This window comes from Ambystoma mexicanum, chromosome 10, assembly GCF_040938575.1.
Source record: "Ambystoma mexicanum isolate Mex_15411 chromosome 10, UKY_AmexF1_1, whole genome shotgun sequence".
Classification (NCBI taxonomy): domain Eukaryota; kingdom Metazoa; phylum Chordata; class Amphibia; order Caudata; family Ambystomatidae; genus Ambystoma; species Ambystoma mexicanum.
This window is the reverse complement of record NC_090932.1, coordinates 1,673,131,482-1,673,158,681: the sequence shown is the minus strand read 5'-3', so window position 1 is coordinate 1,673,158,681 and position 27,200 is coordinate 1,673,131,482. Positions and strand designations below refer to the sequence as shown.

The 27,200-nt window shown below is 56.8% G+C and overlaps 1 protein-coding gene across 19 annotated transcripts in view; it reads right to left on the bottom strand.

The window, feature by feature from the left end:
• Nucleotides 1-27,200, bottom strand: part of RIMBP2 (RIMS binding protein 2) — a 2,252,680-nt gene that overhangs the window by 1,702,653 nt on the left and 522,827 nt on the right. Inside the window, exon 1 of one of the 19 annotated variants that reach the window (XM_069620102.1) lies at nt 1,061-1,349. The exons of the other annotated variants lie outside the window; for them this stretch is intronic. The gene's annotated coding sequence lies outside the window, so the exon portion shown is untranslated. Of the gene's footprint in view, nt 1-1,060; nt 1,350-27,200 lie in introns of those variants that run through there. 19 annotated transcript variants of the gene reach the window in all.

The following is a 27,200-nucleotide window of genomic DNA, read 5'->3' as shown; positions in this document are numbered from 1 at the left end:
GAAGAGCATACACCACCATAATCAAGAGCACCGGCCACAAAACCCCAGAATGAAGAGCACCATCAGCCAAAACCCTACACGCAAGAGCATCCACCAGCTAAACTCCACAACTGAGGACACTGTCAGCCAAACCCACACAAAGAAGAGCATACACCACCATAATCAAGAGCACCGGCCACAAAACCCCAGAATGAAGAGCACCATCAGCCAAAACCCTACACGCAAGAGCATCCACCAGCTAAACTCCACAACTGAGGACACTGTCAGCCAAACCCACACAAAGAAGAGCATACACCACCATAATCAAGAGCACCGGCCACAAAACCCCAGAATGAAGAACACCATCAGCCAAAACCCTACACGCAAGAGCATCCAGCAGAAAAACCCTACAAGTGAGAGCGTGCACATGGAAACCCCCAGAATGAACAAGGCTGTCAGTCAAAATCCCACACACAAATGCATTCACCATAAAAATCCCACAGACAAGAGTATCCACCATCAAAACCCTGCTGACAAGGGCAACACCAGAAAACTCCCACAGAAAAGGGAATGTTTTCCAGACAAATCCCATTGGCAACAGGATCCACCAGCAACACCCCAGAGACAAGAGTCAAGAACCACAAGCAAAATCCCAAAGGCAGCCGAATCCCTCTGTGACACCGCATAGACAGTGCCATCCAGTGTCAAGGAGCCATAAACTACAGCATCACCAGCCTCCACCAAAACCCCATACAGGAGCGCATCCTTGGCCCCATAGACAGGGAGGCGCCCAGCCAAGCCCCGACTGAATTGCATTGCCTGATGACACCCTACAGGGCAGCCCCAGAAAGTAGAAGGTTGCCCTGTAAAGGCCACAGACGAGAGAATGCAGAGCACCAACACAAGGAGAGAGCCCAGAGCAGAGAATGGGTGGGCAAGTGTGGCGCCTTGCCATGTTCCTGCAGAAGACCCCCGGCCTCCCCCACCCCCGCCGAGGCAGCAGATGGAGGGTATCCGTGCACAGCCAGGGGCTGTCTCTTGGGCACCACGAGCAATGCACACACGCACACAAGCAGCATACCTTGGCATGAAGCGTTGCTGGTGCCTTGGCGGTCTCGCTGGTGTTGTCCCAGAAGCGATGCCGAGAAGCCCCGGGAGGGGATGCCCTTGGAGACCCTGTGGCTAATGGCTGGGGCAGGTCTGGTGCCGATGCCCTAGGCAGTCCTGCAGCCGAGGTGGCTCCTGTGCTGCGGGTTTGATGGCAGGGTGGCAAAGCCCTGGGCAGCCCTGGCGCAGGCCATGCACGGCGCCGATGCCCTCGGTGGCTTTGGCGCGGCTGCCCGGCGGTGCCCCACGGCTGACAGTGAGAGGTTCAGGTGTCGACGTCCGTGGGGGTCCTGTGGGTAGTTCCGATGCTGATACCCAGGAGAGTGCTGCACGCTGGCGTGCTGGGCAGCAGCGGTGTGATGCAGGGGCCCTGGACCGACGGCACCAGTGCCCTTGCCGCGCTGCGTGCTTATGTCACGGGCGGTTCGTGCTGCCCGCTGTCCTCCACAGTTCTGGGCAGAAGTGTGGCTGTGCCAATGTTGTGGGTGATCTGTGTGCCAGCTGCCTGCAGTGCCAATTCCCTGGGTGGCTCAGCTGCCCGAGGAGAAGCGGCACCGTGTCAATGTCCCGGTGGCTCTCTGTGCCAGGGGAGAGGTGCCACTGTGCCTAAGCCCTGGGTGGGCCCGGTGCCGATGGCCTGGGCGCTTGCGGTGGAGGAGGTACAGCGGCGACGCTGGAGGTGGTCCTGGTGGCCAGCTAGCTGCGATGCTGTGGTGGAGATGCCAGAGTGGGGCTGGCAGCCTCAGCAGCCCCCGTGCCGTGTGCGCGCCGGGCTGCGACTCGTCTGCGCAGAATTCATTCGCTTTCTGCAGGGAGGATGCGCGGCGCAGGCTCTGCAGCCACGGGGGACCACCGAGAACCTGCGGGCCGGCTCCTGCGCCCGGGGGAACCTGTCCTGGATGGGCCCCGGCCTCCTGCGCCCCCACCCGCACGGCCCCAGCAGAGAGCTTTCCTGGAGACCCTCCTAGCGCAGGGGCACTCCGTGCAAGGGGATGCGCCGTGCCCGATGCCACTGGCACCCACCCTCCTCTCCGTGCCACCCCCACAGGCGCGATATCACTGGATCCCCGCAGCGGGTCAGGCAGGAGCAGCCAATCCCCGCTTCCCGCGCCGCAGCCTTTTATCCCCGCCTCGTCCAATGGGGGCGCGAGGAGCAGCGGCGGCGGCGGAGCAGGGAATTAGGGGGGATTACCTGCGACAGCCCGGGACCTGGTCTAATGAAGGGGGGCCTGCAGCAGTGCACTGGATGCAGTGTCGGGCCTGCCATCACAGTGATACCTAGTAGTGTGTGACACTGACATACCTGCAGGGGTGTCACACTGCCATCACAAGGTCGTAGGGGGGACATCAAGTGTGAGACACTGCCTCCACAGGGAGAGCAGGTGTGTGACACTGCCTTTACTGCAGGGGTGTCGCACTGCCATCACTGCGGAGATAGCGATGTGACACTGCCAACAGAAGGAACATCCAGTGTGAGACACTGCCATAACAACAACATTAAGTGTGTGACACTGCCATCACTGCAGGGATAGCAGAGCTGTGACACTGCTATCAGGTGGACGCTGCAGGGAGAGCAAGAGCGTGACACTGCATCACAGGGAGATCAAGTGTGTGACGCTGCCTTCAACAGGGACATCTAGTGGGAGACACTGCCATTACGGGGATAGCACGTGTGTGATACTGACACCACTGCAGGAATTGCAGGGGGATGCCTCTGCCGTGACACAAGCAGGGTGGGCAATTCAATTGTCGCACACTGCCATCAGGAGGACGCTGCATGGACAGCAATTGCGTCTCACTGCTATCACCAGGATAGCAGGGGCGTGGCACTGCCGTCACAGGAGCACTGCAGGATTAGCAGTGTGTGGCACTGCCATCAGAAGGACGCTGCAGGCACAGCAAATGTGAGGCACTGCCATCACAGAGTCAACAGGGTTGTGACACTGCAGGAAGCTGCAGGTACAGCAAGTGCGTGCGAATGTCAATGCAGGGACTGTGCAGGGATGAACGTGTGTGACACTGCCATTACAAGGATAGCAGGGGTCTACCACTGCCATCAGAAGAGACATCAAGTGGAGACACTGCCATTACAGGGACAATACGTGTGTGACACTGACATCACTGCAGGGATAGGGGTGGGACACTGCCATCAGAAGAAGCATCAAGTGTGAGACACTGCCGTTACAGGGACAGTAAGTGTATGACACTGACCCCACGGCAGAGATAGCAGGGGTGTGACACTGACACCACGGCAGGGATAGCAGGGGTGTGACAGTGACACCACTGCAGGTATACCAGGGGCGTTACACTGACACCACGGCAGGGATAGCAGGGGTGTGATACTGACACCATGGCAGGGATAGCAGGGGCGTGACACTGACACTATGGCAGGGATAGCAGGGGCGTGACACTGACACCACGGCAGGGATAGCAGGGGTGTGGCACTGACACCACCACAGGAATAGCAGGGATGTGACACTGACACCACGGCAGGGATAGCAGGGGCGTGACACTGACACCACGGCAGGGATAGCAGGGGCGTGACACTGGCACCATTGTAGGGATAGCAGGGGTGTGACACAGACACCACTGCAGGGATAGCAGGGATGTGACACTGACACCACGGCAGGGATAGCAGGGGTGTGACACTGACACTATGGCAGGGATAGCAGGGGTGTGACACTGACATCATGGCAGGGATAGCATGGGCGTGACACTGACACTATGGCAGGGATAGCAGGGGTGTGACACTGACACTAGGGCAGGGATAGCAAGGGTGTGACACTGACACCACTGCAGGGATAGGGGTGGGACACTGCCATCAGAAGGAACATCAAGTGTGAGACACTGCCATTACAGGGACAGTAAGTGTATGACACTGACACCATTGCAGGGATAGCAGGGATGTGACACTGACACCACGGCAGGAATAGCAGGGGTGTGACACTGACACCACGGCAGGGATAGCAGGGGTGTGACACTGACACCACTGCAGGGATAGGGGTGGGACACTGCCATCAGAAGGAACATCAAGTGTGAGACACTGCCATTACAGGGACAGTAAGTGTATGACACTGACACCACTGCAGGGATAGCAGGGATGTGACACTGACACCACAGCAGGGATAGCAGGGGCGTGGCACTGACACCACGGCAGGGATAGCAGAGGCGTGACACTGACACCACCGCAGGGATAGCAGAACGTGACACTGACACCACCGCAGGGATAGCAGGGGTGTGGCACTGACACCACGGCAAGGATAGCAGGGGTGTGGCACTGACACCACGGCAGGGATAGCAGGGATAGCAGGGGTGTGGCACTGCACCACCGCAGGGATAGCAGGGGTGTGACACTGACACCACCGCAGGGATAGCAGGGGTGTGGCACTGACACCACCTCAGGGATAGCAGGGGTGTGACACTGACACCATGGCAGGGATAGCAGGGGTGTGACACTGACACCATGGCAGGGATAGCAGGGGTGTGGCACTGACACCACGGCAGGGATAGCAGGGGCGTGACACTGACACCACCGCAGGTATACCAGGGGTGTGACACTGACACCACCGCAGGGATAGCAGGGGTGTGGCACTGACACTATGGCAGGGATAGCAGGGGCGTGACACTGACACCACTGCAGAGATAGTAGGGGTGTGACACTAACACCACCGCAGGGATAGCAGGGATGTGACACTGACACCACCACAGGGATAGCAGTGGTGTGAGACTGACACCACTGCAGGGATGGCAGGGGCGTGACACTGACACCACGACAGGGACAGCAGGGGTGTGACACTGACACCACCACAGGGTTAGAAGGGGTGTGGCACCACTGATACCACGGCAGGGATAGCAGGGGTGTGGCACTGACACCACCGCAAGGATAGCAGAGGCGTGACACTGACACCACCGCAGGGATAGCAGAACGTGACACTGACACCACCGCAGGGATAGCAGGGGTGTGGCACTGACACCACGGCAAGGATAGCAGGGGTGTGGCACTGACACCACGGCAGGGATAGCAGGGATAGCAGGGGTGTGGCACTGCACCACCGCAGGGATAGCAGGGGTGTGACACTGACACCACCGCAGGGATAGCAGGGGTGTGGCACTGACACCACCTCAGGGATAGCAGGGGTGTGACACTGACACCATGGCAGGGATAGCAGGGGTGTGACACTGACACCACGGCAGGGATAGCAGGGGTGTGGCACTGACACCACGGCAGGGATAGCAGGGGCGTGACACTGACACCACCGCAGGTATACCAGGGGTGTGACACTGACACCACCGCAGGGATAGCACGGGTGTGGCACTGACACTATGGCAGGGATAGCAGGGGCGTGACACTGACACCACTGCAGGGATAGTAGGGGTGTGACACTAACACCACCGCAGGGATAGCAGGGATGTGACACTGACACCACCACAGGGATAGCAGTGGTGTGACACTGACACCACTGCAGGGATGGCAGGGGCGTGACACTGACACCACGACAGGGACAGCAGGGGTGTGACACTGACACCACCACAGGGATAGAAGGGGTGTGGCACCACTGATACCACGGCAGGGATAGCAGGGGTGTGGCACTGACACCACCGCAGGGATAGCAGGGGTGTGGCACTGACACTATGGCAGGGATAGCAGGGGTGTGAAACTGACACCGCGACAGGGACAGCAGGGGTGTGACACTGACACCACCACAGGGATAGAAGGGGTGTGGCACTGATAGTACGGCAGGGATAGCAGGGGTGTGGCACTGACACCACCGCAGGGATAGCAGGGGTGTGGCACTGACACTATGGCAGGGATAGCAGGGGCGTGACACTGACACCATGGCAGGGATAGCAGGGGCGTGACACTGACACTATGGCAGGGATAGCAGGGGTGTGGCACTGATACCACAGCAGGGATAGCAGGGGTGTGGCACTGACACCACCACAGGGATAGCAAGGGTGTGGCACTGACACCACGGCAGGGATAGCAGGGTTGTGACACTGATACCACTGCAGGGATAGAAGGGTGTGGTACTGACACCACGGCAGGGATAGCAGGGGTGTGGCACTGACACCACAGCAGGGATAGCAGGGGCGTGACACTGACACCACAGCAGGGATAGCAGGGGCGTGACACTGACACCATGGCAGGGATAGCAGGGACGTGACACTGACACTATGGCAGGGATAGCCGGGGTGTGACACTGACACCACCACAGGGATAGCAAGGGCGTGGCACTGACACCACCGCAGGGATAGCAAGAGCGTGGCACTGACACCACCGCAAGGATATCAGGGGTGTGACACTGACACTATGGCAGGGATAGCAGGGGCGTGACACTGACACCACTGCAGGGATAGCAGGGGTGTGGCACTGACACCACGGCAGGGAAAGCAGGGGCGTGGCACTGACACCAGGGCAGGGATAGCAGGGGCGTGACACTGACACCACGGCAGGGATAGCAGGGGTGTGGCACTGACACCACCGCAGGGATAGCAGGGGTGTGGCACTGCACCACCACAGGGATAGCAGGGGTGTGACACTGACACCACGGCAGGGATAGCAGGGGTTTGGCACTGACACCACCGCAGGGATAGCAGGGGTGTGCCACTGACACCACGGCAGGGATAGCAGGGGTGTGACACTGACACCACGGCAGGGATAGCAGGGGCATGACACTGACACCACCGCAGGGATAGCAGGGGTGTGGCACTGACACCATGGCAGGGATAGCAGGGATGTGACACTGACACCACCGCAGGGATAGCAGGGATGTGACACTGACACCACTGCAGGGATAGCAGGGGCATGACACTGACACCACCGCAGGGATAGCAGGGGTGTGGCACTGACACCACGGCAGGGATAGCAGGGGCGTGGCACTGGCACCACGGCAGGGATAGCAGGGGCGTGACACTGACACCACCGCAGGGATAGCAGGGGTGTGGCACTGCACCACCGCAGGGAAAGCAGGGGTGTGACACTGACACCACCGCAGGGATAGCAGGGGTGTGGCACTGACACCACCTCAGGGATAGCAGGGGTGTGACACTGACACCACGGCAGGGATAGCAGGGGTGTGACACTGACACCACCGCAGGGATAGCAGGGGTGTGGCACTGACACCACGGCAGGGATATCAGGGGCGTGACACTGACACCACCGCAGGTATACCAGGGGTGTGACACTGACACCACCGCAGGGATAGCAGGGGTGTGGCACTGACACCACGGCAGGGATAGCAGGGGCGTGGCACTGACACCACAGCAGCGATAGCAGGGGCGTGACACTGACACCACCGCAGGGATAGCAGGGCCGTGACACTGACACCACCGCAGGGATAGCAGGGGCGCGACACTGACACCACCGCAGGGATAGCAGGGGCATGACACTGACACCACCGCAGGGATAGCAGGGGCGTGGCACTGACACCACGGCAGGGATAGCAGGGGCGCGGCACTGACACCACCGCAGGGATAGGGGTGTGACACTGACACCACGGCAGGGATAGCAGGGGCGTGACACTGACACCACGGCAGGGATAGCAGGGATGTGACACTGACACCACCGCAGGGATAGCAGGGGCGTGACACTGACACCACCGCAGGGATATCAGGGGTGTGGCACTGACACCACGGCAGGGATAGCAGGGGCGTGGCACTGACACCACGGCAGGGATAGCAGGGGCGTGACACTGACACCACCGCAGGGATAGCATAACGTGACACTGACACCACCGCAGGGATAGCAGGGGTGTGGCAATGCACCACCGCAGGGATAGCAGGGGTGTGACACTGACACCACCGCAGGGATAGCAGGGGTGTGGCACTGACACCACCTCAGGGATAGCAGGGGTGTGACACTGACACCACGGCAGGGATAGCAGGGGTGTGACACTGACACCACGGCAGGGATAGCAGGGGTGTGGCACTGACACCACGGCAGGGATATCAGGGGCGTGACACTGACACCACCGCAGGTATACCAGGGGTGTGACACTGACACCACCACAGGGATAGCAGGGGTGTGGTACTGACACCACGGCAGGGATAGCAGGGGTGTGGCACTGACACCACGGCAGCGATAGCAGGGGCGTGACACTGACACCACCACAGGGATAGCAGGGGCGTGACACTGACACCACCGCAGGGATAGCAGGGGCACGACACTGACACCACCGCAGGGATAGCAGGGGCGTGACACTGACACCACCGCAGGGATAGCAGGGGCGTGGCACTGACACCACGGCAGGGATAGCAGGGGCACGGCACTGACACCAGGGCAGGGATAGGGGTGTGACACTGACACCACCGCAGGGATAGCAGGGGCGTGGCACTGACACCACGGCAGGGATAGCAGGGGCGTGGCACTGACACCACGGCAGGGATAGCAGGGGCGTGGCACTGACACCACCACAGGGATAGCAGGGGTGTGGCACTGACACCACGGCTGGGATAGCAGGAGTGTTGCACTGGCACCACCGCAGGGATAGCAGGTGTGTGACACTGACACCACTGCAGGGATAGTAGGGGCGTGGCACTGACACCACGGCTGGGATAGCAGGGGTGTGGCACTGGCACCACCGCAGGGATAGCAGGGGCATGACACTGACACCACGGCAGGGATAGCAGGGGTGTGGCACTGACACCACGGCAGGGATAGCAGGTGTGTGACACTGACACCACGGCAGGGATAGCAGGGATGTGGCACTGACACCACGGCAGGGATAGCAGGGGCGTGGCACTGACACCACGGCAGGGATAGCAGGGGCGTGGCACTGACACCACGGCAGGGATAGCAGGGGTGTGGCACTGACACCACGGCAGGGATAGCAGGGGCGTGGCACTGACACCATGGCAGGGATAGCAGGGGCGTGACACTGACACCACTGCAGGGATAGCAGGGGCGTGACACTGACTCCACCGCAGGGATAGCAGGGGTGTGGCACTGGCACCACCGCAGGGATAGCAGGGGTGTGACACTGACACCACGGCAGGGATAGCAGGGGTGTGGCACTGACACCACCGCAGGGATAGCAGGGGTGTGGCACTGACACCACGGCAGGGATAGCAGGGGCGTGACACTGACACCACCGCAGGGATGCCAGGGGCGTGGCACTGACATCACGGCAGGGATAGCAGGGGTTTGACACTGACACCACCGCAGGGATCGCAGGGATGTGACACTGACACCACGGCAGGGATAGCAGGGGCGTGACACTGACACCACCGCAGGGATAGCAGGGGTGTGGCACTGACACCACGGCAGGGATAGCAGGGATGTGGCACTGACACCACGGCAGGGATAGCAGGGGCGTGGCACTGACACCACGGCAGGGATAGCAGGGGCGTGGCACTGACACCACAGCAGGGATAGCAGGGGCGTGGCACTGACACCATGGCAGGGATAGCAGGGGCGTGACACTGACATCACCGCAGGGATAGCAGGGGTGTGACACTGACACCACCGCAGGGATAGCAGGGGTGTGGCACTGACACCACGGCAGGGATAGCAGGGATGTGACACTGACACTACGGTAGGGATAGCAGGGGTGTGACACTGACACCACGGCAGGGATAGCAGGGGCGTGACACTGACACTATGGCAGCGATAGCAGGGGCGTGACAATGACACCATGGCAGGGATAGCAGGGGCGTGACACTGACACTATGGCAGGGATAGCAGGGGCGTGACACTGACGCCACGACAGGGATAGCAGGGGTGTGGCACTGACACCACCGCAGGGATAGCAGGGGCGTGGCACTGACACCACTGCAGGGATACCAAGGGCGTGACACTGCAAGCAAAGGAGCGCTACAGGGACAGTGCATTTGTGACACTGCCATTGCATGGATAGCAAGTGTGTGACGCTGCATCGAGGGGGGGCCCTGCCGGCATGGAAATGGTGTGATCCTTCTATCACAGGAGCACCGAGGAGACATCACATGTGTGATATCGCCGTCGCAGCAAGAGTACACGTCCTTGCCATCACAGGTGCACTGCGGGAATAGCACGTTCTTGACACTGCCATGGCAGAATCAGTGATGGGCAAGTGTAGCACTGCTCTTACAGGACTGGTAAAGGGCTATCGAGTGCACACGAGCACCATAGCGAAAGCACGCGCGTGACACTGATATCACAGGGTCAGTGAAGGGAGAGCTCGTGCGTGACACTTTCATCACAGGATCATTGAAGGGAGAGCACGTGCGTGACACTGTCCTCACAGGATCAGTGAAGGGAGAGCACGCGCGTGACACTGATATCACAGGGTCAGTGAAGGGAGAGCACGTGCGTGACACTGCCATCACAGGATCATTGAAGGGAGAGCACGTGCGTGACACTGTCCTCACAGGATCAGTGAAGTGAGAGCGCGTGCGTGACACTGTCATCACGGAAGCAATGCACGGATATGACACATGTCTTACAGCAGAAGAGCTCTGCGGGGACGATACCATGTTACACTGACAGCAAAGAAACTCTCCACGGATTGAAAGTGGGAGACGCTGCCATCATGTGCACACCGAGCCAAGCAGGTGAGTGACACGGACCATAGAAGCACTGAAGCAAAGCAAGTGTGAGACACTGACCATAGAAGCACTGCAGGGACAGCAACTGCGTGACTCGGACCACAGGAGCACTGCAGGGACAGCAACTGTGTGACACTGACCATAGGAGCACTGCATGGAAAGCAACTGTGTAACACTGAGCATAGGTGCACTCCAGGGACAGCAACTGCGTGACACTGGCCATAGGAGCACTGCAGGGACAGCAACTGTGTGACACTGACCAAAGGAGCACTGCAAGGACGGCAACTGTGTGACACTGGCCATAAGTGCACTGCAGGGACAGCAACTGTGTGACACTGACCAAAGGAGCACTGTAAGGACGGCAACTGTGTGACACTGAGCATAGGTGCACTCCAGGGACAGCAACTGCGTGACACTGGCCGTAGGAGCACTGCAGGGACAGCAACTGTGTGACACTGACCAAAGGAGCACTGCAAGGACAGCAACTGTGTGACACTGGCCATAAGTGCACTGCAGGGACAGCAACTGTGTGACACTGACCAAAGGAGCACTGTAAGGACGGCAACTGTGTGACACTGAGCATAGGTGCACTCCAGGGACAGCAACTGCGTGACACTGGCCATAGGAGCACTGCAGGGACAGCAACTGTGTGACACTGACCAAAGGAGCACTGCAAGGACGGCAACTGTGTGACACTGGCCATAAGTGCACTGCAGGGACAGCAACTGTGTGACACTGACCAAAGGAGCACTGTAAGGACGGCAACTGTGTGACACTGAGCATAGGAGCACTGCAGGGACAGCAACTGCGTGACACTGAGCATGCAGCAATTCCTTTGGTTTCACGCATGGGGTTTGAAAATCATTAAATGGACGTGGGGCTTTTTCTCCAGGCTTGGTCAAAGTGCACAGGACGCAGCTCAAGATGACCCGACAGAGATGCCCTCCTAACAGCAGGGCACTGTGGGCAAATCCGGTGCCCTCTCCTTCATGAATAATGTAACTGGCAGTGACAGCTGAAGGCACCACACATGTTCACGGATGAAAAAGGTGGTGGCTCTATTGCTCGACCAAAAACGGCTCAATTCCATTTGCTCGGTTTGTTTTGCTTAAATCTTACCACCCAGATGTGGATGGTGGGTTGGGGTCAGCAATACTGGTGGGATAAGAGGTGGGGAGGGGTAGTGTGGCAGTGGCGGGGTCCCCCCTGCATTCTGTGACAAAAGTGAGCCAAACCCCGCCACCCCCAGTTTTTTTTTCTCTGAGCAAAAGACATACTGCTGTTTATGTATCATTACAATTTTACATTATGCCCAGTAAGGACAGCACGGCCAGTTTCTGCAATGACTACATTGTACATCCTTACTATGATTACCCACTGCCCAGTTGCATCTTTGACCTATTGGTACGTCATAATCAGTTTCTATCATGATCAGTTAACCCATCATTAACCGGGCAATTTCTGTTTGATCCGTTTAGGGCCTGGCACCCCTGCTCCTCCCAACTCGGGTAAGCCAGCAACATGTGCATCACACGCCACTTACCAGCATCACACCCCACTTACCACTTCTCATTCTCACCCTCACCAACACATGCAAAACACCCAGTCCGCACCCTGTGTGAGGGATTCGACCACCCGAACGAGAAGAGTGCGCGCGCCTGGGCTTTTTTTGTTTATTTAAAAGAATGAATGATGGGAGAACAACCTCCGAAAATATGTGGGGCCATTCCCGCACATATTTTCAACACTCACAGCACAGCAGAAAAATAGTCGTGTACTCTGGTAGGACACAGCTTACCAGAGCCGCCCTCCCCTGTCATGTGTAGCTGACACCTGACAGCCATGGGTACATCAAAAGCCTTTGGCCGTGGGCAGCTTGATTGGAATTTTAAGGCCCCATGGATTTGCATCTCCATTGTCAAACCTTGCTGGTGGCAGCGAATACTGAAAAAGGTTAATTAGCAGGCCTCAAGAAAGGCCTGGGTGCAGGAAGTGACAATGGAAACCAGACGCCAACACCTCTATGTAATGCAATGTGTCAACTTGGTACTTACACCCCTCCTTGGTATGAAAGGGCAGTGAATTTCCTGTCTGGAAAGACTCCTTTCAGAGCAGGGAAGTATCTGAATTGTAGGAGCCAAAAGTCTGCCTGCAACCCCCTACTTGAAAGGATGCCCATGTTGTGATCAAGCGCCACATAGGGCTCAGTTAATTAGGGAGACACTTTGATGTACAGCGGACAGGAAGATGGGTGGGACTTGGAAGTATATGTTGTCATCCTTCACCTGTCTGTTGCCAAGCGCCCAGGTTCCAACCTGAAGCATCACTGAAAATTGTTGTTCGAGACCTAGGATTGTCTGACTTAAGTTAGGCTTAGCCTAAACCAATCCCTTTGCCCCGTTTGGCTTTAAAAGAGGGCTGAGCCTCTGACTGATCAGATCACCCGACGATTTCAAAAGAAGTAATAAGAAGGACTCATTTGGAGCCGAGCTGAAGGTACAATCTACTTTTTTGCCAGTGAAGGAAGGCCAGGATTTCCAAGAGGGAAGCAATATCCCTCCCCTAAACATCTCCCAGGCAACAGAGGGAGATACTGGACTCAGAGGACCCGTCCAGTAGTTCCAGAACTGGTTCCCAGCCAGCACACAGCGTGCCCTGCTAGCTTCTGCCAGAAAGCTTCCTAGTTTGGAAGTGCCGGAGAATATCTGAATTAAAGACAAGGCCGTTGCCTGCAATCACTCTCCTGAGCTTTGGGCCATCGCCTTGAAAGGACACGACCCCTGCGAAGAAGCTAGGAGGAGTGTCACACAAGCATCATCCAGCATCCATCTTTTGGCAGAGGATGGGACGCCACAGAGGCAGTGTGCAGAGAATGAGACTTGAATAGAAGAAAAGGGGGTGGTATACTTGTGGATTTTTGAGACGGTCGAGTCCTCGAACCGCATCTGGCTGCACCGCTGACTGTTGTCACACTGCAGTCACAAGAGCCGTCCAAGCCACCTCGACCAGCATTCCAGATCCGGAAACCAGCACAGACATAAAGATGACTTGGTGGTGATGAAAGGTCACATAGATCACTTGCAAGGCATGTTAACTAGGCTGTAGAGGCAGGTGGAAGATGCCGAGGGTTGTTCCTGGCAGAACGATATACGTATCCTGGGTATTCCGGAGAGAGTGGAAGGAGAATCTATGGAACTATTGCTGGAAAAGTGGCTTCCTGAGAGGTTCAGAAAGATGGGGCTCTCCTCGTTCTTTCCAATAGAAAGGGCCCATCGAGTGCCAGCCAGGCCACCTCCACCCATGGCTTTCCCAAAAGTGGTAACCGCACGCCTCTCAACTTCAGGGACAGCGATGCATTCTGCAGAAGGCCAGGCGTGTGGGCCCTGTGACTATTGGCAACATCAGGATCTAGCTGATCCTATATCTCAGCAGAGAAGTACAGAGGTGGTGCCAGGGGTTACGCCAGAGGTGGTGCCAGAGGTTATGCCAGAGGTGGTGCCAGAGGTTACGCCAGAGGTGGCGCCAGAGGTTACACCAGAGGTGGCGCCAGAGGTTACGCCAGAGGTGGTGCCAGAGGTTACACCAGAGGTGGTGCCAGAGGTTATGCCAGAGGTGGTGCCAGAGGTTACACCAGAGGTGGCACCAGAGGTTACGTCAGAGGTGGTGCCAGAGGTTACACCAGAGGTTGTGCCAGTCATTCAAGGGGGTGAAGTGGGAGCTGGGGAAGAAAGACATCAGATACATGCCACTTTCTCGGCTAAGTTAAAAGTGATTTTCAAAGGGCTCTCCTACTTCTTCAACGATGTCTGGCAGTGGTCGGTCACCAGCACAAGGGAGGTGAGGGGAGGAAAGAGCAGAACAGGCGGTCGGGGCCCAGGAGGGGAAAGCCAGGAAGGTGCAATGGGGTCCTTGGAGGCGTCTGTGAGAGACAGGATTAGCGTGGCAGAGGATGGGACGCCACAGAGGCAGTGTGCAGAGAATGAGACTTGAATAGAAGAAAAGGGGGCGCTATACTTGTGGATTGGGGGACAGAACTACTAGTCTGATCAAAAGAGACTACAATACAACTCAATTGGAGTTTGGACTGTATCTAGAGACGTGTAACAGGAAATTAGCCTAGAGGGGGGTTATCTTACCATTTCCAAAGGGAGATCTTCTTTAGGTCACAGAGAGAACAAGGGAGAAAGGGAGAAAGGGAGAAAGGGAGAAAGGGAGGGGAACACGAGGGGGAAATGGGAGGATTTCTTTGGGTTTAGAACGGCTTTACAGATCAAAGGCTTCATGGGGCTAGGTAAAGGGAGGAACTTCGGTTCAACAGCCCTGTTGGCTGTGACTAGAGTTGCATGTGTGTAGTTTGAGGTTTCAGAGGGTAGGGGACTATCAGAGATGTGATTTGGTACATGAGGAAATGCAGGTGGTGGTGTGTGGGGGGTATTGGCGACAGGTGCTTCTCAGGGGTAGAAGTATGGGGACAGGTTCGAGTACAACGGAAGGGAACGCACAGGATCTGGGGAAGGGGAGGGGGATCAACGAACCTTCGGTGACCAAGAAGAAGGTGGGGTGACATACGGTCCCTCCCCCAGCACAGGATATTCTATGGTTGTTGCATAAGCATGATTGGGAAAATGGGTGGGAAACTGGTCAGCCTAGTCAACGTCTATGCCTCCCCCGGTTAAGGAGGAGTTACTGAGGGCAGTGAGGGATGCGATCGCGGACGCTGCGACACTTATAGGGGAGACTTTAACAGCGCCATGAATAGTGAAAGGGCCACAATGACCAGGGAATCTTCTAGGAGGACCTACTAGGTTGCATGGATGGGATGTGTTGCTTGGCCTTACACATGTGTGGAGGGAAGTCCACCCGACTGAAAATATCTTTTCGTTTCACTCGGGGGCTCAGTCTTGCATTGACTATTTCTTTGCTACCTGAGATAACGTTTGCAGGGTCCTGAAGGTGGAGTATTTACCTAGTGGACTCTCCAACCACTCCTCTCTGTTAATGGAATGGAGTTTGGGAAACGCTAAGCAGCAGGGGATGTGGCACCTCAACACCTACCAGTTGTTGTTGCCAGGTATGGGTGAAACCATGGGGGCGGTGTGAGAAAGCAGACGGTGTCTCAGCCGCTAGTCCCCAGGGATCTGTCATCCAGGTGGCCAGGTCAACGCCCTTGCTTTTGGATCCACTTCCTGGGGGTGGATCAGTGCGGGAAGATCACCTGGATGACGGATCTTCAGGGAGTGGAAGTGGGACATGGAAGGGTGAGACGCAGTATCGCCTTACCTGTAACACCTTTTCCCCATCCTACCAGATAGGATACCTAAAAGCTCAACCCCCCCTCCCCTTTCCCAACACAAACACTTTCTCATGGGCAGTTCACCATGAGCGACAACGGACGAACACCAGAGCCATATACCTGACATGTCCCAACACCATGGTCGGGCAAGGCCAGGCAATTACTGATCATTACACACACCTGATTCCCATCACACTTACCCACATGGATAAAAGGCGGAGCATGAAAGCACACTCTAAGCGAGGAAAAGCACAAAAGGAAGCAGGAGTTCCAGGATGGCAGTTTAGCACAAGAAGAAAGGCGGTGAGACCAGAGCGGGTTGCAAGGGGGGAAGTGCCCTTGACCTCTAGAAACCGTTACTTTCACGAATCCTAGAAAGTAAGAAGCCTAAGACCGGGAACTGAAGCTGAACAAACCTACACTGTGCATCTAAGTTATCCGGGGTCTCTGGTGTCGATAACCCAGACAAGGAGGAGCAAATGCCGCCGTGGCGCTGTCCTTGGCTCCTACAACAGAGCCACGCCAGTAAAAACTGAACAGCCGGTGAGTCGGAAAGACTGATACCAAACCAGCTTGTGTTTCAAGCAAGGTTGCAAGTGGCCACATTGTATGAAGAAATACACAAAGTCAGCATGGTGAGTGTTCTTACATGGCGGGTGGAGGCACATGTGCAGCCAAAAAAGGAAATGGCTCCTTATTGTAGTGTTGCATGTTTTAATGGCATTGAGGAAAACAAGGGACCGTTCCTACCTAGGGGTACTGGCAGAGCCAGCATGAACATGCGTTCCTACCTAGGGGTACTGGCAGACCCAGCATGAACATGCGTTCCTACCTAGGGGTACTGGCAGAGCCAGCATGAACATGCGTTCTTACCCAGGGGTACTGGCAGAGCCAGCATGAACATGCGTTCCTACCTAGGGGTACTGGCAGACCCAGCATGAACATGCGTTCCTACCTAGGGGTACTGGCAGAGCCAGCATGAACATGCGTTCTTACCCAGGGGTACTGGCAGAGCCAGCATGAACATGCGTTCCTACCTAGGGGTACTAGCAGAGCCAGCATGAACATGCGTTCTTACCCAGGAGTACGGGCAGAGCCGGCATGAACATGCATTCCTTCCTAGGGGTAATGGCAGAGCCAGCATGAACATGCGTTTCTACCTAGGGGTACTGGCAGAGCCAGCATGAGCATGCGTTCCTACCCGGGGGTAATGGCAGAGCCAGCATGAGCATGTGTTCCTACACAGGGGTACTGGCAGAGCCAGCATGAACATACCTTCCTACCCAGGGTACTGGCAGAGCCAGCATGAACATGCGGTCCTACCCGGGGTACTGGCAGAGCCAGCATGAACATGCGTTCCTACCCGGGGTACTGGCAGAGACAGCATGAACATGCATTCCTACCTAAGGGTACTGGCAGAGCCAGCATGAACATGCGTTCCTACCTAGGGGTACTGGCAGAGCTAGCATGAACATGCCTTCCTACCTAGAGGTACTGGCAGATCCAGCATGAACATGCGTTCCTACCCGGGGGTACTGGCAGAGCCAGCATGAACATGCATTCCTACCTGGGGTACTGGCAGAGCCAGCATGAATATGCCTTCCTACCTAGGGGTACTGGCAGAGCCAGCATGAACATGCGTTCCTACCTAAGGGTACTGGCAGAGCCAGCATGAACATGCGTTCCTACCTAGGGGTACTGGCAGAGCTAGCATGAACATGCCTTCCTACCTAGAGGTACTGGCAGATCCAGCATGAACATGCGTTCCTACCCGGGGGTACTGGCAGAGCCAGCATGAACATGCATTCCTACCTGGGGTACTGGCAGAGCCAGCATGAATATGCCTTCCTACCTAGGGGTACTGGCAGAGACAGCATGAACATGCATTCCTACCTAAGGGTACTGGCAGAGCCAGCATGAACATGCGTTCCTACCTAGGGGTACTGGCAGAGCTAGCATGAACATGCCTTCCTACCTAGAGGTACTGGCAGATCCAGCATGAACATGCGTTCCTACCCGGGGGTACTGGCAGAGCCAGCATGAACATGCATTCCTACCTGGGGTACTGGCAGAGCCAGCATGAATATGCCTTCCTACCTAGGGGTACTGGCAGAGCCAGCATGAACATGCGTTCCTACCAAGGGGTACTGGCAGAGCCAGCATGAACATGCGTTCCTACCCAGGGGTACTGGCAGAGACAGGATGAACATGCCTTCCTTCCTAGGGGTACTGGCAGAGCCAGCATGAACATGCCTTCCTACCTAGGGGTACTGGCAGAGCCAGCATGAACATGCGTTCCTACCCGGGGGTACTGGCAGAGCCAGCATGAACATGCATTCCTACCCGGGGGTACTGGCAGAGCCAGCATGAACATGCGTTCTTACCCAGGGGTACTGGCAGAGCCAGCATTACCATGAGTTCCTACCCGGGGGTACTGGCAGAGCCAGCATGAACATGCGTTCTTACCCAGGGCTACTGGCAGAGCCAGCATGAACATGCGTTCCTACCCAGGGGTACTGGCAGAGCCAGCATGAACATGCGTTCCTACCCGGGGGTACTGGCAGAGCCAGCATGAACATACGTTCTTACCCGGGGGTACTGGCAGAGCCAGCATGAACATGCATTCCTACCGAGGGGTACTGGCAGAGCCAGCATGAACATGCGTTCTTACCCAGGGGTACTGGCAGAGCCAGCATGAACATGCGTTCCTACCTAGGGGTACTGGCAGAGCTAGCATGAACATGCCTTCCTACCTAGAGGTACTGGCAGATCCAGCATGAACATGCATTCCTACCCGGGGGTACTGGCAGAGCCAGCATGAACACGCATTCCTACCTGGGGTACTAACAGAGCCAGCATGAACATGCCTTCCTACCTAGGGGTACTGGCAGAGCCAGCATGAACATGCGTTCCTACCCGGGGGTACTGGCAGAGCCGGCATGAACATGCGTTCTTACCCAGGGGTACTGGCAGAGCCAGCATGAACATGCGTTCCTACCCAGGGATACTGGCAGAGACAGGATAAACATGCCTTCCTTCCTAGGGTTACTGGCAGAGCCAGCATGAACATGCCTTCCTACCTAGGGGTACTGGCAGAGCCAGCATGAACATGCGTTCCTACCCGGGGGTACAGGCAGAGCCAGCATGAACATGCATTCCTACCCGGGGGTACTGGCAGAGCCAGCATGAACATGCGTTCTTACCCAGGGGTACTGGCAGAGCCAGCATGAACATGCGTTCATACCGAGGGGTACTGGCAGAGCCAGCATGAACATGCGTTCCTACCCAGGGGTACTGGCAGAGCCAGCATGAACATGCATTCCTACCCGGGGGTACTGGCAGAGCCAGCATGAACATGCGTTCTTACCCAGGGGTACTGGCAGAGCCAGCATGAACATGCGTTCATACCGAGGGGTACTGGCAGAGCCAGCATGAACATGCGTTCCTACCCAGGGGTACTGGCAGAGCCAGCATGAACATGCGTTCTTACCCAGGGGTACTGGCAGAGCCAGCATGAACATGCGTTCCTACCCGGGGGTACTGGCAGAGCCAGCATGAACATGCGTTCTTACCCAGGGGTACTGGCAGAGCCAGCATGAACATGCGTTCCTACCCAGGGGTACTGGCAGAGCCAGCATGAACATGCGTTCCTACCCGGGGGTACTGGCAGAGCCAGCATGAACATGCTTTCTTACCCGGGGGTACTAGCAGAGCCAGCATGAACATGCGTTCCTACCGAGGGGTACTGGCAGAGCCAGCATGAACATGCGTTCCTACCCAGGGGTACTGGCAGAGCCGGCATGAACATGCGTTCCTACCAGGAGTACTGGTAGAGCCAGCATGAACATGCCTTCTTACCCAGGGGTACTGGCAGAGCCGGCATGAACATCTATTCCTACCCAGGAGTACTGGCAGAGCCAGCATGAACATGCCTTCCTACCGCAGAGCCAGCATGAACATGCGTTCCTAGCCGGGGGTACTCGCAGAGCCAGCATGAACATGCGTTCTTACCCAGGGGTACTGGCAGAGCCAGCGTGAACATGACTTCCTACCTAGGGGTACTGGCAGAGCCAGCATGAACATGCATTCCTACCCGGGGGTACTGGCAGAGCCGGCATGAACATGCGTTCCTACCTGGGGGTACTGGCAGAGGCAGCATGAACATGCGTTCTTACCCGGGGGTACTGGCAGAGCCAGCATGAACATGCGTTCTTACCCGGGGGTACTGGCAGAGCCAGCATGAACATGCATTCCTACCCGGGGGTACTGGCAGAGCCGGCATGAACATGCCTTCCTACCTAGGGGTACTGGCAGAGGCGGCATGAACATGCGTTCTTACCCGGGGGTACTGGCAGAGCCAGCATGAACATATGTTCCTATCAAGGGGTACTGGCAGAGACAGGATGAACATGCGTTTCTACCTGGGGGTACTGGCAGAGCCAGCATGAACATGCGTTCTTACCCAGGGGTACTGGCAGAGCCAGCATGAACATGCGTTCTTACCCTGGGGTACTGGCAGAGCCAGCATGAACATGCGTTCCTACTCAGGGGTACTGGCAGAGCCCGCATGAACATGCGTTCCTACCCGGGGGTACTGGCAGAGCCAGCATGAACATGCGTTCTTACCCAGGGGTGCTGGCAGAGCTGGCATGAACATGCCTTCCTACCTAGGGGTACTGGCAGAGCCAGCATGAACATGCCTTCATACCTAGGGGTACAGGCAGAGCCGGCATGAACATGCCTTCCTACCTAGGGGTACTGGCAGAGCCAGCATGAATATGCCTTCCTACCTAGTGGTACTGAGCCAGCATGAACATACGTTCTTACCCAGGGGTACTAGCAGAGGCAGCATGAACATGCGTTCTTACCCAGGGGTACTGGCAGAGCCAGCATGAACATGCCTTCCTACCTAGGGGTACCTAGGGGTACCTAGGGGTACTGGAACAGCCAGCATGAGTATGCATTCCTCCCCGGGGTACTGGCAGAGCCGGCATGAACATGCGTTCCTACCTAGGGGTACTGGCAGAGCCAGCATGAACATGCGTTCCGACCTAGGGGTACTGGCAGAGCCAGCATGAACATGCGTTTCTACCTAGGGGTACTGGCACAGCCAGCATGAGCATGCGTTCCTACCCAGGGGTACTGGCAGAGCCAGCATGAACATGCGTTCTTACCCTGGGGTACTGGCAGAGCCAGCATGAACATGCGTTCCTACCCAGGGGTACTGGCAGAGCCCGCATGAACATGCGTTCCTACCCAGGGGTACTGGCAGAGCCAGCATGAACATGTGTTCCTACCCGGGGGTACTGGCAGAGCCAGCATGAACATGCGTTCCAACCTAGGGGTACTGGCAGAGCCAGCATGAACATGCGTTCCAACCTAGGGGTACTGGCAGAGCCAGCATGAACATGCGTTTCTACCTAGTGGTACTGGCCGAGCCAGCATGAACATGCCTTCCTACCTAGGGGTACTGGGAGAGCCAGCATGAACATGCCTTCCTACCTAGGGGTACTGGCACGGCCAGCATGAGCATGCGTTCCTACCCGGGGTACTGGCACAGCCAGCATGAGCATGCGTTCCTACCTGGGGTACTGGCACAGCCTGCATGAGCATGCGTTCCTATCTGGGGTACTGGCAGAGCCAGCATGAACATGCCTTCCTAGCTAGGGGTACTGGCAGAGCCAGCATGAACATGCCTTCCTACCCAGGGGTACTGGCACAGCCAGCATGAGCATGCGTTCCTACCCAGGGGTACTGGCAGAGCCAGCATGAACATGCGTTCTTACCCTGGGGTACTGGCAGAGCCAGCATGAACATGCGTTCCTACCCAGGGGTACTGGCAGAGCCCGCATGAAAATGCGTTCCTACCCAGGGGTACTGGCAGAGCCAGCATGAACATGTGTTCCTACCCGGGGGTACTGGCAGAGCCAGCATGAACATGCGTTCCAACCTAGGGGTACTGGCAGAGCCAGCATGAACATGCGTTCCAACCTAGGGGTACTGGCAGAGCCAGCATGAACATGCGTTTCTACCTAGTGGTACTGGCCGAGCCAGCATGAACATGCCTTCCTACCTAGGGGTACTGGGAGAGCCAGCATGAACATGCCTTCCTACCTAGGGGTACTGGCACGGCCAGCATGAGCATGCGTTCCTACCCGGGGTACTGGCACAGCCAGCATGAGCATGCGTTCCTACCCGGGGTACTGGCACAGCCTGCATGAGCATGCGTTTTTATCTGGGGTACTGGCAGAGCCAGCATGAACATGCCTTCCTAGCTAGGGGTACTGGCAGAGCCAGCATGAACATGCCTTCCTACCCAGGGGTACTGGCACAGCCAGCATGAGCATGCGTTCCTACCCGGGGTACTGGCACAGCCAGCATGAGCATGCGTTCTTACCCAGGGGTACTGGCAGAGCCGGGATGAACATGCCTTCCTACCCGGGGTACTGGCACAGCCAGCATGAGCATGCGTTCCTATCTGGGATACTGGCAGAGCCGGCATGAACATGCGTTCCTACCCGGGGTACTGGCACAGCCAGCATGAGCATGCGTTCTTACCCAGGGGTACTGGCAGAGCCGGGATGAACATGCGTTCCTACCCGGGGTACTGGCAGAGCCGGCATGAACATGCGTTCTTACCCAGGGGTACTGGCAGAGCCGGGATGAACATGCGTTCCTACCCGGGGTACTGGAAAAGCCGGCATGAACATGCGTTCTTACCCAGGGGTACTGGCAGAGCCGGGATGAGCATGCGTTCCTACCCGGGGTACTGGCAGAGCCGGCATGAACATGCGTTCTTACCCAGGGGTACTGGCAGAGCCGGCATGAACATGCATTCTTACCCAGGTGTACTGGCAGAGCCGGGATGAACATGCGTTCCTACCCGGGGGTACTGGCAGAGCCAGCATGAACATGCGTTCCTACCCGGGGGTACTGGCAGAGCCGGGATGAACATGCGTTCCTACCCAGGGTACTGGCACAGCCAGCATGAGCATGCGTTCCTACCCGGGGTACTGGCACAGCCAGCATGAGCATGCGTTCCTACCCGGGGGTACTGGCAGAGCCAGCATGAACATGCATTCCTACCTAGGGGTACTGGCAGAGCTAGCATGAACATGCCTTCCTATCTAGAGGTACTGGCAGATCTAGCATGAACATGCGTTCCTACCCGGGGTACCTGCACAGCCAGCATGAGCATGCGTTCTTACCCAGGGGTACTGGCAGAGCCAGCATGAACATGCCTTCCTACCCAGGGGTACTGGCACAGCCAGCATGAGCATGCGTTCCTACCCGGGGTACTGGCACAGCCAGCATGAGCATGCGTTCTTACCCAGGGGTACTGGCAGAGCCGGGATGAACATGCGTTCCTACCCGGGGTACTGGCAGAGCCGGCATGAACATGCGTTCTTACCCAGGGGTACTGGCAGAGCCGGGATGAGCATGCGTTCCTACCCGGGGTACTGGCAGAGCCGGCATGAACATGCGTTCTTACCCAGGGGTACTGGCAGAGCCGGCATGAACATGCGTTCCTACCCGGGGGTACTGGCAGAGCCAGCATGAACATGCGTTCCTACCCGGGGGTACTGGCAGAGCCAGGATGAACATGCGTTCCTACCCGGGGTACTGGCACAGCCAGCATGAGCATGCGTTCCTACCTGGGGTACTGGCACAGCCTGCATGAGCATGCGTTCCTATCTGGGGTACTGGCAGATCCAGCATGAACATGCGTTCCTACCTAGGGGTACTTGCAGAGCCAGCATGAACATGCATTCCTACCTAGGGGTACTGGCAGAGCCAGCATGAACATGCCTTCCTACCTAGAGGTACTGGCAGATCCAGCATGAACATGCGTTCCTACCCGGGGTACTGGCACAGCCAGCATGAACATGCGTTCCTACCCGGGGTACTGGCAGAGCCGGCATGAACATGCGTTCCTACCCGGGGTACTGGCAGAGCCGGCATGAACATGCGTTCCTACCCGGGGTACTGGCAGAGCCGGGATGAACATGCGTTCCTACCCGGGGTACTGGCAGAGCCGGCATGAACATGCGTTATTACCCAGGGGTACTGGCAGAGCCGGGATGAGCATGCGTTCCTACCCGGGGTACTGGCAGAGCCGGCATGAACATGCGTTCTTACCCAGGGGTACTGGCAGAGCCGGCATGAACATGTGTTCCTACCCGGGGGTACTGGCAGAGCCAGCATGAACATGCGTTCCTACCCGGGGTACTGGCAGAGCCGGCATGAACATGCAGCATGAACATGTTTTATCATGCTATCATTTCTGTGAACAATGTTACTGGCCACGCACAGAGTTGGCTGGTACATTTGGGTGTCAGGACTCGGGAGCCAGGCGCAGCCCCCTTATTTCTACCCCAAGTCTAAGATTTATGGTTTGATTACAACCCATTCTTCCATCTTTCCCCTCGTGCAGTTTGCGCCATGCCGCGGCTGCCGCAGCAGGATCATCCTGCGCACTGCGCATGCGTGCTCGTCCAGGCCGGCACCGAGTGTGGGCCATGTTTTGTTGCCGAGTTTGGGGTAGAGGGTCTCAGTATGGCTCACAGGGGTAAGCCAAAGGGGCTTTCAGTGCCCATATTAATGAAACAGTGGGGTACCATGCAAGCATTCAGGAACATATGGAGGGGTGGAAGCATAAGTGTTCAAACTGGTCAAGAATGTGTTTAGGAGTTTCTACACGTCCAGACCCCTCCCCCCCCACACTCCCTATTCCACCTTGCGACCTGCTATTTGTTCTTAGGGATTGGCAGCAATCACCCATTCTACAGGGCCTTCACGAGGAGGGTGGCAGAGGGGCAAGCTGTCCACGGCCTTGCGGGGCCTCGCGGGGCCTCGCGGGGTGGAGATTAGTCCCTGACCTCCATGTCGAGACTCATAATTCTCTGCGCATGTGCACTTTGCAGCTCGTGAGTTACAAGGGATCATTCCTGGCGCCATCAAGCTGGCATCCATACCCTAGAACAGGGGTCTGCAACCTGCGGCAATCCAGATGTTCTGGACTACAACTCTCATGATCCCTCACCATAGACTATGCTGGCTAGGGCCGATGGGAAGTGTAGTCCAATACATCTGGAGGGCCAAAGGTTTCAGATCCCTGCCCTACAGCCATTAGCACCGTCCAAACGTCAGGATGGGCCAGGGTAGGATGCTGGGTGGCTACAGAAGTGCAATGAATGCTCGCCTTGCAGCTGTGAGCTGCTCTGAGATGTCCGCTCTGCCAGCTGGAGCCTCTGCTGCTTCAAGTGCTTGCTGGCAGTGCATGTTAGGACACCGTTCTGGTCTATTTGTCTGAATACACAGCGACGTCCCAGCCTTGGGGGTGGAGGCCACCACTGGGGTGTCAAGAGGAAAAAAGGTGGTTCCATATTTGCTATAAGAGTGAAACGCATCATAGTAATGCACGATGTGCTGATGGGGCTAGGGATGGGGCTATGGATGGGGCTATGGGTGAGACTATGGATGGGGCTAGGGATGGGGCTCTGGATGGGGCTGTGGACGGGGCTATGGATGGGGCTAGGGATGGGGCTGTGGATGGGGCGAGGGATGGGGCTGTGGATGGGGCTATGGATGGGGCTGTGGGTGGGGCTGTGGATGGGGCTGTGGATTGGGCTGTGGATGGGGCTATGGCTGGGGCTATGGAAGGGGCTTTGGATGGGGCTATGGGTGGGACTATGGATGGAGCTGTCGATGGGGCTGTGGATGGGGCTAGGGATGGGGCTGTGGATGGGGCTAGGGATGGGGCTGTGGATGGGGCTATGGGTGAGACTATGGATGGGGCTATGGATGGGGCTAGGGATGGGGGTAGGGATGGGGCTCTGGATGTGGCTATGGATGGGGCTAGGGATGGGGCTGTGGATGGGGCTGTGGATGGGGCTATGGATGGGGCTGTGGATGGGGCTGTGGGTGGGGCTGTGGATGGGGCTGTGGATTGGGCTGTGGATGGGGCTATGGATGGGGCTATGGAAGGGGCTTTGGATGGGGCTGTGGATGGGGCAATGGATGGGGCTGTGGATGGGGCTATGGATGGGGCTATGGATGGGGCTGTGGATGGGGTTGTGGGTGGGGCTGTGGACGGGGCTGTGGATTGGGCTGTGGATGGGGCTATGGATGGGGCTGTGGAAGGGGCTTTGGATGGGCTATGGGTGGGACTATGGATGGAGCTGTGGATGGGGCTGTGGATGGGGCTATGGATGGGGCTAGGGATGGGGCTGTGGATGGGGCTATGGATGGGGCTGTGGATGGGGCTATGGATGGGGCTGTGGATGGGGCTATGGGTGGGACTATGGATGGGACTATGGCACCTAAGTTCGGATCAGATGAATTGAACCTGCAGTGCAGTTCATGTTCACTGTGGTAGACAGAGTTTGTGCATTCACTACCATTTAAAGAGACTTGCACCTGCGTGGATGTCCTTCAGAACCCCCTATGGGGCCTTTAGCGCCATCTATGAGCCAACACGATTTCATTATAGTACAGCTAGGGAGAAATGGCATATGAGGAGGGACACACAGCTTGTAGGCGTGGGTTTGGTTATTTACCCACAGATTAACTGCCCATGGCCACGCTAATCCCTATGGCCATTCCCACCCAGTTCCTACAACACCCCGCCCAAAACACCTCCTCATGAAAACTCTTTGAGCTCTCTTTAATCAAGCCTTACCATCAAACTTTGCAAAGTGCCTGCCAGTGTTTTTATAAAGCAGTCGTCTGAGAGTTAATAACTTAATTGGAGCTGTAAACCAGGTACTAGCGTGATAGAATGTCTTAACCATGTCTGCCTTCAGCCACTCGATTAATAAGCACTCTGCGTGTCCTTCACTGAGGTCCTGTTAAAAACAAGCATTGGCAAAGCCAACAATTTTGGTTTGTGCATAAGTATTAGGCATTTGCCAGGCACTGATATTAGATACCCAAGTACTCGCACCATTTGGCACCTGCTACCATCAATAGCAGGTAATACCACTACAGCAGGGCCTTTCCCATGCCTAGACAAAAGCCCAAACTGTTGGCATTGACAGTGCTTGTTTTGATTTAAGGGAGGCCCCAAATATGTCTGGGCATCAAGATGCCCCTGTGAAAAGCAATGTATTTTGTAGACTCTTTTTGTCTCCATGTCTAGTTTCTCAGTAAGGATGGCTTAAGGGTCACAGACACCAGATGCAAAGAGCTGGAACAGGGGGTCTGTGAGGATTGCTCGGGACAAGAGGGGGCCTGCACCCTCCTTGTCCCAATCAATCTTGTGTTGAGTGGAGCTGAAAACAGTGGATGGAGAGAG